Genomic DNA, 20654 nt, shown 5'->3' with positions numbered 1-20654 from the left:
TTGCGTTGCGTTCCGGGCAGAGGAGTCTCACGTTCACCCGTCTCCTCTAGCCGTGTGTTTGACTAGGTGTCGAGGTGGGATATCCCGGGTTTTTCCCCAGATAGTCTGCTGTTTGGCTGATGGATCGAGTAAAACTAGGTCCAATTCAGTAGAGAATATGCTTCTAGATATGGGTCTGTCTCGTCTCTCTAAATCGAGCGGACCGCGCCGACCCAGTTCGCTCGCTCGCGTTTACAGGAGACCGTCATGGCGGCGGCTGAGAACGGGGCCATGCTGGGCGAGGCGAGCACAGGCGGCGGCCGACGGAGCAGCAGGCACGCGTGCGGCAGATGCGGCCCACGAGGAAGGCAAGAGGCGAGGCCGCGGCGCCCCGTGCGGCTAGAGCGGCAGCGGCGCACGAGAGGCGTGGCCGCGGCGACCTCGTGCGGATGGAGCCCTCGCCCAGCCATCTTTGCTCGCATACGCCGCCGCCACGCGAGGTGAAGACCGGCCGACCTCGAGCAGTAGCGACCCCAGAGCGAAATCTGAGCAGCCGACGATGCGGCGGGAACAACAGCCCCTCGCAGCGTGAGTACTCCAGCAGCAGCAGCGTGCAATCAGCAACAGCGGCATGGAGCAAGAAGCAAGACCTGTGTGCTGGTGTGCTTGGGCACGTGGGAGCTTCGATTTTTTGGGAGCAGCTGCAGCATCACCTCTCACTATACAAAGGATTGAGGATGGGAAGGAAGAAGAAAGGTGCAGAGAATGACATTCGGGCCCCGCGTGGCAGAGAGACAATCTCATCCAACCCAATCCTCAATCAAAACAGAAAATTTAGGATAGACCTAATCCTCAAACCAAACAAAAAAAGGGTTATTTGGATCTATACCATTACAATTTTGTAAGTTTAGAAATATGCCATTACAATTCGTCTATTTGAAGAACTACCATTATAATTGTGTCTCTCATTCATCCATACCATTTTATACGTCTTCCACCTATATAGGCCCACTGTCAGACATGTATAAATACAACAAACGTGTATAGACGTCAAGTCCCACGTACTCCGTCAAAACAAGACAGCCCGCAGCGGCCAGCGCGCAAGGTGGAGGGCGGCGCTCGCCCCGGCAGCCTGCGCGCTAGGCGGAACGGCGGCGCTCGCCCACGGCGGCCTGCGCGCGAGGCAGAACGCTGGCTCACGGCAGCAGCGGCCGCCATCATCTGCGGCCATCTCGCCGCGGTGCTCGTCCTGCCCCGCATCCCGGCACGGCGGCACTCCGTGCGTCATCTGCCGCCCACAACGTGTCCGCCGCCATGGGCGCCGGGTGCGCGCTCTCCACGACCGCCGTCTTTTTCTGGGCACGCGTGTTCTACCTTCCCAAGGTGTACGAGCTCGGCGACACCAACTGCTCATCCTGCTCGCCCATGTGCTACGTCTGGCTTGCCACGCGCCAGTCCTGATGCCCATGGCGCTCGTCCCTGATCAATACTGTCCTAGGTTGATGACGGATTGGAACCCAACAAGCTAGAGAATTTCCCATACCAGATCGAAGCATCAAAATTTCCGTTCAGAAAAGGGACAAAACACTTCTAGTGCTAGGCTAGAAAAAGAAAGTGAAGCTAGAAAAATAATGTCCAGTCCAAAGCTTAAGCCACCGGAACCACGGAGGCATCGGCGGGAGCTTCTTCCCGGACTCGCACGACCTCTGCGCAGGCTGCTGCGGGCGCTCTCGGCCTTGCACGCTCGCCGCTGCACCGCTCGCGCGCAGGCCACCGCGGGCAAGCGCGGCCGTTCCGCCTAGCGCGTAGGCTGCCGGGGCGAGCGCCGCCCTCCACCTTGCGCGTTGGCCACCACGGGCTGTCTTGTTTTGATGGAGTACGCAGGACTTAGACGTCTATACACGTTTGCTGTATTTATGCATGTCTGACAGTGGGCCTATATAGGTGGAAGACGTATAAAATGGTATGGACGAATGAGAGACATAATTATAATGACAGTTCTCCAAATAGGCGAATTGTAATGGTATATTTCTAAACTTGCAAAATTATAATGGTATAGATCCAAATAACCCAACAAAAAATGGGTTCAATCTATCCTAGAAAATAGGGTTGGGTTCAACCCATCTCTTATCGTCTCCAAACCAAACACATGGGAGTCCAGATTGATATAAGTGGATGTTATTACGATCGAATTTGAATGCTGACGGCGTCGGTTTTACAGGTGATTTGTTTATTGACAGTTGAGATGCGTTGACGAATACATTACGGATTTACGGGGCATATGCTTGCGTAGACGAATTTGATAGTACTCCTTTTCTTTCTTTTAAAAAATAAGACAATAGTACTCCTACTAACACCTGACTTTCTCCCCTAGAAAACCTCCTACTAACACCTGACTTTCTCCCCTAGAAAACCCGTAGGGCTTCCCTAGAGAACGCTACTCCATGTCACCTCCATTAATTTCGACCGTTGGATCTTCCATCGTGTGCCTGTGATCGCTCAGAGTCGATTCTTGTATGTAGCAGCTTCTCCTGTTTCTGGTTAGCTTCGCCTGTTTCTCATCTGCTTCTCCCGCTTCTCTTTAGAATCTGGAGAACCAAATATATACCGTGGCCCCCGCTTCTCGTTCCAGATTCTTTCCCCTCCTCTCTCCCTCTCTTCGCTCTCTCTCCCTCTTCCTCCCGATGCGGACAGGGGCGACGGCGCCGAGCGTGTGAGCGGGCTACGACGGCGACGGGCGCCCTCCTCCTCCTCCTCCCTCCTTCACCTGCCTCTGACCTCTGTTTCTCCCTCACCTTCCTCTCTCTCTCCCGTCCCCTCCTGATGCGGCGGCGGGCGCGACGCGAGGGAGCGCCCCAGGCGGGCGGCGCTCCTGCTCGGGTGGGGCCCGGCGGCCCCCTACCTCTCCCCCATACTTCGCACGCGTGCTTCGCTCCTCCATGAAACCCTAGCTTCGTTTTTTGGCGGGATTGATTTCATCTTCCGCCATTCTCTTCCCTAGGGTTCCTGCGTTGTTCCTGTTCTCCGTTTATCTACGTGATTGATTCCAGCTTCACAGGTAAGTGTGCGCCATCTCGAACCCAGCACCCTTTATGTTTTGTTATATTTTGTAATTGATCTTAATCTCATGTCTCACGTTAAATTGTTCAACAGCAAAATAAAATTAATTGCTAAACTATTCCCAGATGATTGTCTTGTACCTCAATCAATCAGCTACGAGTATTGCATCTCATATATATAGAGCATGTAACACCCCGGTGTTATGCCTGCATTTAGTCACTGCAAACCCCGCATATCATGCATCATCAAGCGTCCAACTCATACATGCTTAATCATGTGAATAATAATTGAAACATCGCCTTGAAACATGTGAAACATGTCCTTGAAACAAATATAACATTTGTATTGTTTTTCATCGTTTCAGTGCATTCTGTGCTTGATTCTTGCGTGACCAATGTGTGGTATGGCTAAATATATTTTTAAACACCTTAGCTATGCTTAGAAAGTCATTAGGAACAATGTTCATGTTGATCATTTTGCCCAATTAAGATTTCAAATCATGGTTTTGACTTGTTTTGACCCTAGGACTTTTTGGTTTGACTGTTTAAAAAGTACCACTTAGAATGTTTGCATGTCAGAGCAACCTAAAACAAAGTTGTAGCAAATTACATAAGGAACAAAAGTTATTTTGTGACCAAGTCATGAAAATGTGCACAACATGCTCAAAATGGTCCCACAAGTCAGAATTTGGGTTGATTTCAACACTTAGCAATTTCTAAGTATAAATTCCAGTTTTTAGTTTCTTGAACACGACTTTGGCATGATTTTTCTCTCTATCCTTTGCGAATTAGACAGTGATCCTTAAATGAGTTTTGTAGCTGGCATGTAGGTGTACAACTTTCGTTTTGATTTCTCTCGCTAACACTCAACGGATTAGGAGATCGAGCCTCGTCTTTTGGCGCTGTCAGTCAGCCTTTCGTTCTCTGAATCACTGCTACAGTGCCGACAGGTTCAGAAGATCACCGCCGCGTGGATGCCACGCGTCGCCGGTCTTCTGCTCGCGCAGGCCACGCGCCGCGGCCGTTCTGGCACCGCTGGCCTCGCCTTAAGCCCCCGCGCGCCTGCCCGACCCGTTCCCGGCTCGTTTTTTCGTTTTCTTTCGCCTTCTTCGCTCGCTCACAGCTCCACCGCCGCAGCCGCAGCAACTCCGACGAGCTCGCTCTTGCTCGCCGTCGCAAAATCGCTCACTACATCTTCATCGCAGTGCCGCCTTGTTCTCTTCTACCTCCTCCACCCCTTGGCTGCACCGTCTGAGTTTTGGTAAGGGCGCATTGTCCGTTCCCGACACCGCCGCCATGCGCGTGTCCTCACCGGAGTTGAGGCCGCCGTGGTTGGGGTAGCTTGGGACACTTACGTCTTCTTCTAGTTGCTTAGATAGCTCCGTAGTAGTCTAGTAAAGCTTGTACCAAGCTTGGTTGGTGGCAATGTGAGTTCGCCGTCGCCGGAGCGCCGCAGCGATCTCGCTGCCGCCCGCCGTTGCTGACACCGTCGTTGCTAGGGTACGGTAAAGGTTGAAATGAAGGTCTGGATGGGTGCGCATAGTGGTGGGGAGCGCGCCGGTGCCGTCGGGTTCACCGGAGAACTCGCCGTCGGCGAATTTCACGGCTGCCGCGCCGTCGTCTCCCTCCGTCCCCTGTTTCCTCTCGCTGACGCGCGGGTCCCATTTGCCAGTCGCCGCTGCTGAGAGGAAGCCGGTGCTGGGCTGCGTCGTTCTGGGCCGTGTGCGCGCACAGTCGTGAGCTGCCTAAGCCGTTCGGGCTGGCCCAGCAACGCTTAAGTGAATTGTTTTCCATTTATTATTTGTTATTTGAAAACAGAAATGGTTTGCAAAATATTTGGATACTCAAAGTTGCTCCAAATTTGTTGAAACAAATTTTTCTAGGTTCCTTATCACCAGATCTACTTGAAAAAAAATTGTGCATGTCATTTTTAAGATACTTTTCTATAGGATTTTATTTAATCTTGAATATTGCTGATAACTTGAAAAATATGTAGAAAAATCTATAGTCTGCAGAAAAATATGATTTCAAGTTTGTTAATCTTCTTAGGTCATGTACTTCCTAGGAAAAATATGTTTCATGCATGTGCTGTGGGAAAATTTTGAGGTGTAGTTCAAGTACTTTTAATGACTGATTTTTGTTATTTTTGCTAGAGAGCAAACTTCGTATAAAACATGCATGTGGTAATTTTTGTACAGTCATTATAGGCTATGAAGAACCTAGGAAAAATATTAATTCTGTTGTTTGACACTTTTCATAGTACAAAGTAATTTTTTGCTCATTGTTATGCTATAGCTTGTCATTTTTGTGCAGGATAGTTTACTTATCCAAATGCCATGAAATTTTTATGGTAGTCTGTTTAGGGTAGTATTATGCTACTGTAATTTTCTCAGATTTTTAGGAGCATCAGAATTATATGTTGCTATTCAAACCTATTATTAATTAGGGTTTAAGCAAGTGTTGCTTTAAGTGTGATTTAGAAATTAGTAAAGCTTTGGTGTATCTTTGAAGCATTTCATAAGATAGGTTAACTTAACATATTGATAGTAAAAGAGAATGCAGTAGATGACATGTGCTTGTAGCATAGTTCTTAGATGATGTTGACTACCTTGTATTTCTACATATCCATCGCATTCATCTCATTTGATGCACCGTTTGCATAATCCCTTACGCGCATTGCATCATACAGGATCGCAAACCGAGAACCCAGTCATCATACCTGAGGAGCCCGAGGAGCAGCTCGAGGTGCAGCAGCAGGAAGTGCCAAAAGCCGACGAGGAGGACGTTGAGGAACTTCCGGAGTGCCCCGATCACCGTCCGAGCTCCTTCGAGAGAGGCAAGCCCCGGAGCATTTTTCTCCCGATTTGCAATAATTTAATTAAATGCTTTACTTTAATTGATGCATTACGTTCAGGAGTTGTTTGCAACCGTTGCTGCATTATACCTTGCTTACCTTTGTTATACTACATCCTTGTTACCCTGGTATCCACAGTCGAGTCAATGCTTAGCTGGCTTAGACCGGTAGAAGTCGGGTGATTTCCTGTCACCTGCGAGCTATAGGTGGTTACCTGGATCTGCTTGGAGGACTATGAAGTCATGGTATAACTAAGTGTTAAATGAAGTTGAGACCGGACGGAGACTTGCAGAGTTTTGGACTGTAGTGTTTCCGTCTGTGTCGATTAAGGACCGACCGTTGTTGGGCCTCGAGTCATGTTGAACGCATGCCTTACATTTAGCTGGCCGGATAAAGTACCTTCCGACCGTGAAGCTGGGAGATTTTTCGGGCCGAGCAGATTGCCCGCAACGCACTGTGCCGGAGCAGGTGTGGTAGGACACGGGGGCGGGATGATAAGGCCAAAGTGCAGTCGGTCGACCCCCGGGTACATGTGGTTCCTGGCAAACTCGAGATTCCTAGAAAGTTGACTCGGTGATCAATATCTCACTTTAGCGGGTGAGTGAGGTTTGTGTAAGGAATAAATCACCAGCTGGTTAGGAATCGATTCGAATCGCCATCGCTCCTGGATAGTGAGCACTTGACTTGAGTTACTTCATCGTAGTAAATGTTATGGAACACTTGGACAGTTATAATGAATATGACAGTATGGAAGAAGTTTAATGATCATTGGTTATCATTATCTGCTTAATCACATGTTTACTCTAGTATAGGTGCAAACTTAGTTGACAGGTTAATAATAATTAACTTGGCAATAATGCTTTTAAAAGGGTTCTGGAAATGCTAAAAATGCTTCTTTTTGCAAATGAGTCAGCTACCCTACTATAAAGCCCTTCATAATCCTTGGTGTCATTTATTTTTGGTTATGTCGGGTAAGTCTGGCTGAGTACATTCTCGTACTCAGGGTTTTATTCCCACTTGTTGCAGATGGGCAGATGTACTACGGCTACTGTATCAACTGCCTATATCCTGCGATGGGTGATGCTTAGGACCATGGGCATGGTCATTCCTTACGTCTTATCTGATGCTTTTGTTGGAGATGATCATTCGCTGGCACTATATTTAAACTCCGCGTGAGTGTGTGTGTGGTTTGAACAAATGACTTCCGCTACTTTTATTCGAACTGGTTTTGTAATAACTATGTTGAAACTCTGATGTATCCATGAGGCAAACTTTTATGTAATATGTGATGGTGACCGCTAAACTTATTACGATCATGGCTGGGACACGAGTTGGTTTGAAATCCTTCGTGATTTCATGGACTACCGGGTTATACGGGCTTAAGTTCGTTCAATCGTCTGCTCTGGTGGATGATTTTCTTACTTAATTTCGTATAATTGGTCGGTTCTGTTACAGCTGGTATCAGAGCATGGTTTAGCGTGTTACTGTTCACAAGTGTATTTTAAACAAAAAGGCATTTGAAAAACGTGATTTTCAAAATCTAAAGTGTGCCAGTGATCATATCCTTTATGCCCAGTTAAGGACTTTAGGTGGCTTAATTAAGTACTGACTGGGGTTCTTGCATCATATTTCTCTTTCGTCGCTCATACGGCGTGCTATTGTATGAGTGCCACTTGTTTGAGTGGTAATGAATGGATCATTTGCCTCTACGCCTCGGTAAGTGTGAGTTGTGAGAGCATGATCGGATACACCGCCGATCTAGGGTGAATGCTTATTTGATGCTGGAGTAATTACATGTTCTACGCATGTTTTACAAAGGTATCTCATGTATGGGTCTTTCGTCTATGAAGGCGATGCCATCAATAGGACGATGGTTCGGGTAGTTACTACCGTTGTACACGTATTTGGGGATTCGTGTAGAGCGTATAGATAAAACTTTACTGCTTTTATGCATTCATTGGGAATTGGGCTGAAATGAATTTTCTGCAGGTACATAACAACGTTATCGTGTAGAACGTGTTAGCTACGTATTGAGAGATCGTTGTATGCCACCGAATTAGTCGTTAGAAATTATTTATTTCCTAAGTTTGTGAGAACGTACGACCCGTACATACATCATGTTACTTGTGCATCTCATTCATCTCATGCATACCTCCCCTTATAAATTGATTATCTCATTTTGATAAAAGATGTATCACCAAAAATATGTTTCTCCGAAGTAATAAAAGAACTTTTGCTACAGATGACCCGCACGAAGCAGACCGCCCGTAAGTCCACCGGAGGAAGAGCACCTCGACGTCCGTTGGCCCTGAGGGAGCACCGCACCATGGACACCTTCTTGAGCGAGTTTGGCATGCCGACTTTGCTTTGGAGAGTGCTCCATGATGTGGGGTACCCAGAGGGTCAAGAGCCGATGTACTCTTGGAATGAGAGCCAGTTGGCAGATGATGGACTTGCAGTGGTGGAGATCACGGTTCCTGCTCTCGGTGATGCTCCAGATTGGGATGGTTGGCATTTGGAGTTTGAGGGTCGCACTCCAGCTGAGGGTGCAGAGGGAGCAGCCTTCCGTGTCATCAGGGACATTATGAGCAGATTTCCCAGTGAGCTTGCAGCAGCTCTAGCTGGTACTTTTCCTAGGGATGATCCTCGTGACGCGATTTGGGTTCAGCCTCAAGGAAGTGCATTGGTCAGAGGTCCAGCCGAAGGACAGGCTAGCGACAACCAGGCAATGAGTGCTATGTTCGCCGCCATCAGAGCGTATGAAGGTCTCGAGAGTACTTACTGGACTTTAACTGGCTTGCGTAGTGAGGATAAGCTCAAAGGGAAGAAGCAGAAGAAGAGACAGGCACGAGCTATAGCTAGCTTGCAGGAGCAGTTGGCTGATATGAACTTACAGCAAGATCAGGCGGTTGAGAGAGGTGATAGAGCTATGCAGCGAGTGCATACGTTGACTCAAGCCAACAACAATGCAGATCGCATGATTGGACAGTTGGTTCAGGAAAGGAATGAAGCCTGGAACGCAAGAAACCTTCTGCTGCAGAGAGTCGATGAGTTAGAGGAATACAACGGCAACCTGCACGAGGAGTTTCACGCGCTCTACAATGGGGTTGGCCCATATGCTCCACCGAACGCCGCTGGCATGGACATCGACGACGACAACCAGAACGAGCCTATAGTTTCACCTGGAGGCGATGGTGACGTCTCCGATCCCGACGATGGCCCCGAGGAGTAGGCTAGTTGCCTTGCGCTAGTATCTAGGTCTTGTCGCGATGACCTTTCTTTTGTTGGCATGTAATCCATCGTATGTTGTTTCGAACGTATGAGACTTGGTATGTGGTTGGAACTTGATTCTCGAATGCGATATCTGAACGCATAAAAAGTCCAGTGTATGTATGCTGGCAATGTGATTGTATGGACGCGATGTTTGCCGTTTAAGTAATTCGATTAAGTGCTGTTGTTTTAGTTGGAATGCGATTGTTGTGCCTCTGTTTTATTGTATGAATTTATTCTCTCCAGTAAATTCAGTACGGCATAATTTTTCCTTCACTCGCAATTATTACAGCTTCACTCAATCATTACTTGTTGCTGAAATATGCAGATGACAAACACTCGCCGAACCACGTATGAGGCCGCTGAGCCCGGTGATAACGGTACGGGGACCGGTGGTGGTGGTGGTGGAAACCATGGCAACAACAATGAGCCTCCCCATGAACCGCATTTGCCACCTCCTCCCCCGTTTACCCCCGAGACGTTTCTCGCACAGCTGCTCGGGAGTCAGCGCAACACGGAACAATCCCAGAAGAACATGGAAGATTTTCTGCGTACCATAGCCAACAACGTGCAACGTGGTAACAATCAAGGCGGTGGCATGGGAGTAAACCAATATAGCAGTTTCAAGGATTTCATGGACACCAGGCCACCAGTATTCAAGGAAGCAACAGAGCCACTCGACGCTGAGGAATGGATCAACACGATGGAAGATAAATTCCGTGTGTTGAGGATGACTGAGGTTCTGAAAACGGAGTATGCTGCACTTCAATTGCAAGGACCGGCGGGAATGTGGTGGAAGCACCATCGCACCACCTTTCCTCCAAATGCTCAGATTTCTTGGAGAGAGTTTGCTGAGGCCTTCCGTGGAGTCTATATTCCACCCGGGCTGACAGAGATGAAGTTGGGAGAGTTTCTGGCATTGAACCAGGGCACCAAAACCATGACACAATACATGCATGCCTTCAACAACTTATGTCGCTATGCTCCCGACATGGTTGACACAGATGCTAAGAGAATAGCCAGCTTTAAGAGGGGTCTCAATCCAAAAATGATGAAGCATGTTGGTACCAACAACCGCGTCAGATTCAATGACTTCATCAGCGACTGTCTGAAGCAGGAAAAGAATAACAACGCCAGCACCGCAGCCAAGACACGCAAGAGAGCCTTTGAAGGTGGGCCGTCTCAAGCTAGAGCACATGTGGGAGGTCGTCCTCCATATCGCCCATCGACACCTGGCGCTCGATTCAGGCCACCTCAGCCAAGAAGCCAGAATGTCCGTGGACCTCAGAAGCCGTACAAGATGGCAGTACAGCCCAACAGAGCAGCCGCAACTGCAGTGCAAGGCAGTTCCAAGGGAGTTGTGGGATCTGCCGGAACAGTGAGAGGACCCTGCTATAACTGTGATCAACCCGGTCATTTCTCGAAGTTTTGTCCGTACCCGCCTAAGAAGAAGCAGCAGACTTATAATGCTAGAGTGCATAGTACAACAGTGGATGAAATTCCAGAGGGAGAGCCCGTCACTGCTGGTAAGTTTCCTATCAACGAAAACCCTGCAGTTGCTCTATTTGATTCTGGATCATCGCATTCTTTTATGAGTCAAGCATTTGCACAGAAACATGAACAACTATGCACAGAATTGGGTTATGGTTACCGTATAAGTTCAGCAGGGGCTGATGTTTTGACCAACCGGATGGTTAGAGGGGCAACCCTTGAATTAGGTAGCAGGAAGTTCCGAGTGAACTTGATAGTTATGCCTGGGTTAGTCTTGGATGTCATTATAGGGATGAATTGGATGAAGGATTGGGGAGCAGTCATAGATACTGGAAGTCGAGTACTTACCCTTAAGGATCCACTAGGTGAGGGTACTTTCCAAGTACCATTGCCTCGAAGAACAGACCTTATAAGTGTTACATGTGCTACGGCAGTCATTCCTATTCATCAGATTCTGGTAGTGTGTGAATTCCCAGATGTATTCCCGGATGAGCTACCTGGTCTTCCGCCGGATAGGGAGATTGAGTTTGGAATTGAGTTAGTCCCCGGAACAGCTCCAATTTCAAGGAGACCCTATCGGATGCCTCCAGATGAGTTAGCTGAGCTGAAGAAGCAATTAGAAGATTTATCAAAAAAGGGGTTTATTCGGCCAAGCAAGTCTGAATGGGGATGTCCCGCTTTGTTTGTGAAGAAGAAGAAAGAGGGCACGTTGAGAATGTGCGTAGATTACAGGCCACTCAATGCTGTGACCGTCAAGAATAAATATCCCTTGCCACATATTGATGTTCTGTTTGACCAATTATCCAAGGCCAAGGTGTTCTCAAAAATAGATTTGAGATCCGGTTATCATCAGATTAAGATTAGGCCACAGGATATACCAAAAACTGCATTTTCCACCAGATACGGGTTGTATGAGTATCTTGTCATGTCTTTTGGCTTGACAAATGCTCCTGCATATTTTATGTTCTTGATGAATACAGTTTTCATGCCAGAATTGGATAAGTTTGTGGTAGTATTCATCGATGACATTCTGGTGTACTCCGAGAATGAGAAAGATCACGAAGAGCATCTGAGAACTGTCTTGACCAGACTTAGAGATCATCAATTGTATGCTAAGTTTAGCAAATGTGAATTCTGGTTGAAGGAAGTTCCTTTCCTTGGTCATATTCTGTCAGAAAATGGAGTTTCAGTCGATCCAAGTAAGGTGCAAGAAGTTATGAATTGGAAAGCACCGACCACAGTTCCTGAGATTAGAAGTTTCTTAGGACTAGCGGGTTATTACCGTCGCTTTATACCAGATTTCTCAAAGATCGCCAAACCGATGACGAGTCTCCTACAGAAGGATCACAAGTTTGTGTGGACAGAGGAGTGTGACGCAGCTTTCCACACTTTGCGGAAACTGTTGACCACTGCTCCGGTTCTAGCACAACCAGATATTGAGAAACCATTTGATGTGTTTTGCGACGCATCGAAGACTGGATTGGGTTGTGTTCTTATGCAAGAAAGGAGAGTCATAGCTTATGCATCACGTCAACTGAGAAAGCACGAGGTCAACTATCCAACACATGATCTTGAACTTGCTGTAGTTGTGCACGCCCTAAAAATTTGGAGATATTATCTACTTGGTAATGTGTGCAACATCTTCACCGATCACAAGAGTCTTAAGTATATCTTTACCCAACCAGAGCTAAACATGAGACAGCGTAGATGGTTGGAATTGATCAAGGATTACAACTTGAATGTGCAATATCATCCTGGTAAAGCCAATGTAGTGGCCGATGCTTTGAGCAGAAAGTCACATTACTTGAATGTGCAGCCATTACTTGAAGATGGGTTCGATCTAATGCATCCTGCTGTGCTACATAGTATTCAGATTAGTTGCTCTTTGGAGAGTAAGATAATAGGAGGCCAGAAAACTGACAAGGGGATATTCCACATCAAAGAGAAAATAAAAGAAAAGCCGTCTCAACACTTTAAAGTGGATGAACAGGGTGTGTTGTGGTTTGACAACCGTCTTGTGGTTCCCAAGGATCGAGAGCTTAGGAATAAACTCATGGATGAAGCTCACCTTTCTAAGCTATCTATCCATCCTGGAAGTAGTAAGATGTATCAAGAACTAAGATCTCGTTATTGGTGGACCAAAATGAAGAAAGAAATTACAGCATATGTTGCCAGATGTGACACATGTTGTCGAGTGAAAGCAATTCACATGAAACCTGCCGGTATGTTGCAACCCTTATCAGTCCCTAGTTGGAAGTGGGACGATATCAGCATGGATTTTATCACGGGTTTGCCCACTACTAAAAAAGGACATGATTCAATTTGGGTAATTGTGGATCGTCTTACCAAGACCGTTCATTTCTTGCCTGTCAAAACAGATTATCGACCACCTCAATATGCTGAGAAGTATATCGCAGAAATTGTGAGGTTGCATGGAATACCAAAGACCATAGTATCGGATAGAGGCTCACAGTTCACGGCTCATTTTTGGGAACATTTACACAAAGGCTTAGGAACTAGTTTGATTCGCAGTACCGCTTATCATCCTCAGATAGATGGTCAGACTGAACGAGTAAATGCTGTTTTGGAGGATATGTTGAGAGCCTGTGTATTGTCTTCCAAGGGATCATGGGAGTCATGGTTACCGTTAGCTGAGTTTTCTTATAATAATAGCTATCAAGAAAGCATCAAGATGGCCCCATTCGAAGCTTTATATGGCAAAAAATGTAGAACACCATTGAATTGGATCGAGCCTGGTGATAGAAGGTATTATGGCATTGATTTTGTAGAAGAAGCCGAGAAAAAAGTTCATATTATTCAGCAGAATATGAAAGCTGCCCAATCACGTCAGAAAAGCTATGTAGACAAAAGAAGGAGACCCCTTGTATTTGAAGTTGGTGACTATGTTTATCTGAAAGTCACGCCAATGAAGAAGAAAAGGTTTGGAATCCGAAGAAAGCTTGCTGCGAGATTCGTAGGACCATACAAAATCTTGGAACAAAGAGGTCCAGTAGCCTACAAGTTAGAGTTGCCTGAAACAATGAGTACCGTTTTCCCAGTTTTCCATGTATCACATCTCAAGAAATGTTTGCGTGTTCCAGAGGAAAGAATAGAACCTCGAGGTATTCAACTCAAATCAGATTTGGTGTATCGTGAGCAACCAGTCTGGGTGTTAGACACTAAGGAACGTGCTACTCGGAATAGTGTGGTGAAAACATACAAGATACAGTGGGATCATCATGATGAGGGAGATGCAACTTGGGAAACAGGAGAGTATCTACAAAAAGCTTATGAAGATTTTTATAATAAATGGTTCGTAACCCAAATCTCGGGACGAGATTTTTATAAGGGGGGGAGGGCTGTAACACCCCGGTGTTATGCCTGCATTTAGTCACTGCAAACCCCGCATATCATGCATCATCAAGCGTCCAACTCATACATGCTTAATCATGTGAATAACAATTGAAACATCGCGCTTGAAACATGTGAAACATGTCCTTGAAACAAATATAACATTTGTATTGTTTTTCATCGTTTCAGTGCATTCTGTGCTTGATTCTTGCGTGACCAATGTGTGGTATGGCTAAATATATTTTTAAACACCTTAGCTATGCTTAGAAAGTCATTAGGAACAATGTTCATGTTGATCATTTTGCCCAATTAAGATTTCAAATCATGGTTTGACTTGTTTTGACCCTAGGACTTTTTGGTTTGACTGTTTAAAAAGTACCACTTAGAATATTTGCATGTCAGAGCAACCTAAAACAAAGTTGTAGCAAATTACATAAGGAACAAAAGTTATTTTGTGACCAAGTCATGAAAATGTGCACAACATGCTCAAAATGGTCCCACAAGTCAGAATTTGGGTTGATTTCAACACTTAGCAATTTCTAAGTATAAATTCCAGTTTTCAGTTTCTTGAACACGACTTTGGCATGATTTTTCTCTCTATCCTTTGCGAATTAGACAGTGATCCTTAAATGAGTTTTGTAGCTGGCATGTAGGTGTACAACTTTCGTTTTGATTTCTCTCGCTAACACTCAACGGATTAGGAGATCGAGCCTCGTCTTTTGGCGCTGTCAGTCAGCCTTTCGTTCTCTGAATCACTGCTACAGTGCTGACAGGTTCAGAAGATCACCGCCGCGTGGATGCCGTGCGTCGCCGGTCTTCTGCTCGCGCAGGCCACGCGCCGCGGCCGTTCTGGCACCGCTGGCCTCGCCTTAAGCCCCCGCGCGCCTGCCCGACCCGTTCCCGGCTCGTTTTTTCGTTTTCTTTCGCCTTCTTCGCTCGCTCACAGCTCCACCGCCGCAGCCGCAGCAACTCCGACGAGCTCGCTCTTGCTCGCCGTCGCAAAATCGCTCACTACATCTTCATCGCAGTGCCGCCTTGTTCTCTTCTACCTCCTCCACCCCTTGGCTGCACCGTCTGAGTTTTGGTAAGGGCGCATTGTCCGTTCCCGACACCGCCGCCATGCGCGTGTCCTCACCGGAGTTGAGGCCGCCGTGGTTGGGGTAGCTTGGGACACTTACGTCTTCTTCTAGTTGCTTAGATAGCTCCGTAGTAGTCTAGTAAAGCTTGTACCAAGCTTGGTTGTGGCAATGTGAGTTCGCCGTCGCCGGAGCGCCGCAGCGATCTCGCTGCCGCCCGCCGTTGCTGACACCGTCGTTGCTAGGGTACGGTAGAGGTTGAAATGAAGGTCTGGATGGGTGCGCATAGTGGTGGGGAGCGCGCCGGTGCCGTCGGGTTCACCGGAGAACTCGCCGTCGGCGAATTTCACGGCTGCCGCGCCGTCGTCTCCCTCCGTCCCCTGTTTCCTCTCGCTGACGCGCGGGTCCCATTTGCCAGTCGCCGCTGCTGAGAGGAAGCCGGTGCTGGGCTGCGTCATTCTGGGCCGTGTGCGCGCACAGTCGTGAGCTGCCTAAGCCGTTCGGGCTGGCCCAGCAACGCTTAAGTGAATTGTTTTCCATTTATTATTTGTTATTTGAAAACAGAAATGGTTTGCAAAATATTTGGATACTCAAAGTTGCTCCAAATTTGTTGAAACAAATTTTTCTAGGTTCCTTATCACCAGATCTACTTGGAAAAAAATTGTGCATGTCATTTTTAAGATACTTTTCTATAGGATTTTATTTAATCTTGAATATTGCTGATAACTTGAAAAATATGTAGAAAAATCTATAGTCTGCAGAAAAATATGATTTCAAGTTTGTTAATCTTCTTAGGTCATGTACTTCCTAGGAAAAATATGTTTCATGCATGTGCTGTGGGAAAATTTTGAGGTGTAGTTCAAGTACTTTTAATGACTGATTTTTGTTATTTTTGCTAGAGAGCAAACTTCGTATAAAACATGCATGTGGTAATTTTTGTACAGTCATTATAGGCTATGAAGAACCTAGGAAAAATATTAATTCTGTTGTTTGACACTTTTCATAGTACAAAGTAATTTTTTGCTCATTGTTATGCTATAGCTTGTCATTTTTGTGCAGGATAGTTTACTTATCCAAATGCCATGAAATTTTTATGGTAGTCTGTTTAGGGTAGTATTATGCTACTGTAATTTTCTCAGATTTTTAGGAGCATCAGAATTATATGTTGCTATTCAAACCTATTATTAATTAGGGTTTAAGCAAGTGTTGCTTTAAGTGTGATTTAGAAATTAGTAAAGCTTTGGTGTATCTTTGAAGCATTTCATAAGATAGGTTAACTTAACATATTGATAGTAAAAGAGAATGCAGTAGATGACATGTGCTTGTAGCATAGTTCTTAGATGATGTTGACTACCTTGTATTTCTACATATCCATCGCATTCATCTCATTTGATGCACCGTTTGCATAATCCCTTACGCGCATTGCATCATACAGGATCGCAAACCGAGAACCCAGTCGTCATACCCGAGGAGCCCGAGGAGCAGCTCGAGGTGCAGCAGCAGGAAGTGCCAGAAGCCGACGAGGAGGACGTTGAGGAACTTCCGGAGTGCCCCGATCACCGTCCGAGCTCCTTCGAGAGAGGCAAGCCCCGGAGCATTTTTCTCCCGATTTGCAATAATTTAATTAAATGCTTTACTTTAATTGATGCATTACGTTCAGGAGTTGTTTGCAACCGTTGCTGCATTATACCTTGCTTACCTTTGTTATACTACATCCTTGTTACCCTGGTATCCGCAGTCGAGTCAATGCTTAGCTGGCTTAGACCGATAGAAGTCGGGTGATTTCCTGTCACCTGCGAGCTATAGGTGGTTACCTGGATCTGCTTGGAGGACTATGAAGTCATGGTATAACTAAGTGTTAAATGAAGTTGAGACCGGACGGAGACTTGCAGAGTTTTGGACTGTAGTGTTTCCGTCTGTGTCGATTAAGGACCGACCGTTGTTGGGCCTCGAGTCATGTTGAACGCATGCCTTACATTTAGCTGGCCGGATAAAGTACCTTCCGACCGCGAAGCTAGGAGATTTTTCGGGCCGAGCAGATTGCCTGCAACGCACTGTGCCGGAGCAGGTGTGGTAGGACACGGGGGCGGGATGATAAGGCCAAAGTGCAGTCGGTCGGCCCCCAGGTACATGTGGTTCCTGGCAAACTCGAGATTCCTGGAAAGTTGACTCGGTGATCAATATCTCACTTTAGCGGGTGAGTGAGGTTTGTGTAAGGAATAAATCACCAGCTGGTTAGGAATCGATTCGAATCGCCATCGCTCCTGGATAGTGAGCACTTGACTTGAGTTACTTCATCGTAGTAAATGTTATGGAACACTTGGACAGTTATAATGAATATGACAGTATGGAAGAAGTTTAATGATCATTGGTTATCATTATCTGCTTAATCACATGTTTACTCTAGTATAGGTGCAAACTTAGTTGACAGGTTAATAATAATTAACTTGGCAATAATGCTTTTAAAAGGGTTCTGGAAATGCTAAAAATGCTTCTTTTTGCAAATGAGTCAGCTACCCTACTATAAAGCCCTTCATAATCCTTGGTGTCATTTATTTTTGGTTATGTCGGGTAAGTCTGGCTGAGTACATTCTCGTACTCAGGGTTTTATTCCCACTTGTTGCAGATGGGCAGATGTACTACGGCTTCTGTATCAACTGCCTATATCCTGCGATGGGTGATGCTTAGGACCATGGGCATGGTCATTCCTTACGTCTTATCTGATGCTTTTGTTGGAGATGATCATTCGCTGGCACTATATTTAAACTCCGCGTGAGTGTGTGTGTGGTTTGAACAAATGACTTCCGCTACTTTTATTCGAACTGGTTTTGTAATAACTATGTTGAAACTCTGATGTATCCATGAGGCAAACTTTTATGTAATATGTGATGGTGACCGCTAAACTTATTACGATCATGGCTGGGACACGAGTTGGTTTGAAATCCTTCGTGATTTCACGGACTACCGGGTTATACGGGCTTAAGTTCGTTCAATCGTCTGCTCTGGTGGATGATTTTCTTACTTAATTTTGTATAATTGGTCGGTTCTGTTACAGAGCACTTCAGGATATGATTGTGCTCTGTAACGACACATAGAAAATGTTCTATTCATGTTTCAGGTCATAGATAGATTGTCATGTGTGTTAATCAATCAACTACATGTATTGCATCTTATATCTAGAGTAGCTGAGGATATACAGTCTTGCTGTTGCCATCTAGATCATAATATTTTCCATTGGAAATACATGTGCTCATCTTTGTTTCACCTTTTTCGCCCTGATCTTTGTTTATCAAAATGGAATATGGGGTCATGGTCTCATGGATCAGGAATATTCAAACATATGCCACTACAAAGACAAATCAAACTCTTGATCCATTCATTTCTCCTTTCTCAGAGTGCTATTCTGTACTGGTCATTTGTTACTCGTTGCATCAAATATTTCAGATATTTCACATTCTTAGTGACCTTAAAATGGTCCCATCTGCTCACTGCTTACCTTGCATTATATTCCTTCCTTTCTTTTATAATACTTAATTTGATCTTTCGCACAACAAAAGATTGAGAGAAACTTATATGGATACCTTATGACATCAATGGTTTGGAGTGGCAGTAGACTCATCTGTAAGTTTTTTCCTTCAATTTTCGTAGGATTGATTGATATGGACATACGGCGATGTCGTATTACTACATGTCTTCCTTGCTGCCAATAACTATTTACGTTCTAATACTATAAGTCACCTTAGTTGATTATTCATGAGTTTGAGACATCCATGTCACCTTAGTTGGTTATTCCTATTGTCACCCTTATCATTCACTAAGATGAATCCTTTATTAGGATGCGGTATAATGAACAAACAGTAAATACATTTTTTATGGGATTACCTGGTTTCCATGGCTCCATGTTGGATTTTATGTCACCAGATGCATTTATATGTATGCTCTCTGTCACTGCATGTCCCTTTTAATTAGGTTGTTGGTCACAGGTAATTTTGAGTGCTAAACTTCCCTTTCTTGATTTATGCACCATAAGTGTTCCATGAAGTGCCATGATTTTGTAGCCGTTGGCCCACAGGATCACCGGTTCAGGTGAGTGAACCACTCACCAGTCTTACCGAGCACCCGCTAGTGTTGCCGAGCACCCACTAGCCGTGCCGACCATGAACAAGCGTTGTCCGTCCCCACGCACTATGGCTAGAGTTTGAAGAAGAAGAGAGAGCAGAGCATGTACACACAGTACAAGACACCAGCGTTGGCCGAAGCCCTATCTGTGAGATGGCAAATCTGAACTCTCTTTACTGAGTTGCCGTGGTAGTTTATTTATACAACTCTATCCATCTAGTCCCTAGTACAGCTGTCCTGCTGCAACAGTGACTAGATAACATACAGGGCTGACTTTGCGCCGGCCTCTGCATGTGGCTATAGTGCTGCAGGTGAGACGTGCGGCGCCTGCACCTGCAACGGTTACAGTATCACAGCAGGGGGCCTTTCGAAGCCGCCTTCTCTTGCTGTGTTCACACAAGGTAGCAGTAGGTTATCTAAAAGTAGCATCCACGACCCTGCTATTTATTTGTTACTGATAAAAATTTCTATAGATTTTTTTAGACTGGCATCCACAACTCTGCTATATATTTGCTACTGATAAATGTTTTCTCCTCAGCTGTTTTTTTTCAAATCTTCATGGTAGAAATACTTGGAATTATATATCTTGACATCATGTACTTGCATGGGTCTGTCAATAAAACTGATGTCAGACTGTCAGCATAGGTACATTTCCTTTTAGAGTTTTGATTAGAGAACTATGAGTTTGCATCATCGATTTTTTAATCTGTTTTTCAACCCTACGTACCTTGTTTTGGATTTCAGGAACATGCTCATGCGGCAAGACATTGATGGACTACTTGCGTCGCTCCCGCCTGTATCTGCTTATGGTCTAATGTTTTCTTTTTTAAAATTCCTCCTCCTAACACACGCCACTGTTCGTTACATGAAACACATGTCTATTATGTGCCTGTGATGAAAATTCCGTATCCATTACTCAGGGATATGATCTGATGTTCGTTCGCCTGCGAGGTACTGGGCATGGCCTGTCACCTATATTATGGAGTTTTTTTTAAGAGTGACCCATTTGTCAGCATGCCCTGAAGCTCCATGTTCATGAACAAATGATGATTGACACATTGAGGCCTTTAAGAACCTCTGCCAACTTTCAATATGGTCCAAACCTATTTGCTAATAATCTCTTGTTCTACCCATTTGCCGGTTCGTGCATTTCACATTCGTTATGGTCTCATATTCTGACCATTTGCCATTTGCTATTTTTTCCCTACTTCAGGCTGCTATGAAAATTTGGCATTTGTTACTCAACATTATGATCTGATGGATAGACACTTCCAGTTAATCTCAGACTACATTGGTGCTTACAAAAGTCCCTTTTTTCGTTTGAACTGCTATACAAGGGAAGGGAGTGATTTCAATGGAAGCAGCCGTTTCTTATTCTGAAGATTTTGTTCTTAGTGTTAATACTTAGTACAGGTGTGTTATTAACATAAGACTATATTGTCATATTCCCCTCAT

General features: G+C 45.4%; 1 long non-coding RNA gene across 1 annotated transcript; it reads left to right on the top strand.

The window, feature by feature from the left end:
• Positions 1–5834: 5834 nt before the first annotated feature.
• Positions 5835–7195, top strand: LOC136540130 (uncharacterized). The gene is made up of 2 exons (XR_010779872.1): positions 5835–5874; positions 6919–7195. It is a non-coding gene; the product is annotated as an uncharacterized lncRNA (long non-coding RNA).
• Positions 7196–20654: the final 13459 nt, after the last annotated feature.

The sequence above is a fragment of the Miscanthus floridulus genome, chromosome 2 (assembly GCF_019320115.1).
Source record: "Miscanthus floridulus cultivar M001 chromosome 2, ASM1932011v1, whole genome shotgun sequence".
NCBI lineage: Eukaryota > Viridiplantae > Streptophyta > Magnoliopsida > Poales > Poaceae > Miscanthus > Miscanthus floridulus.
This window is presented reverse-complemented; position numbering and strand designations above follow the sequence as displayed.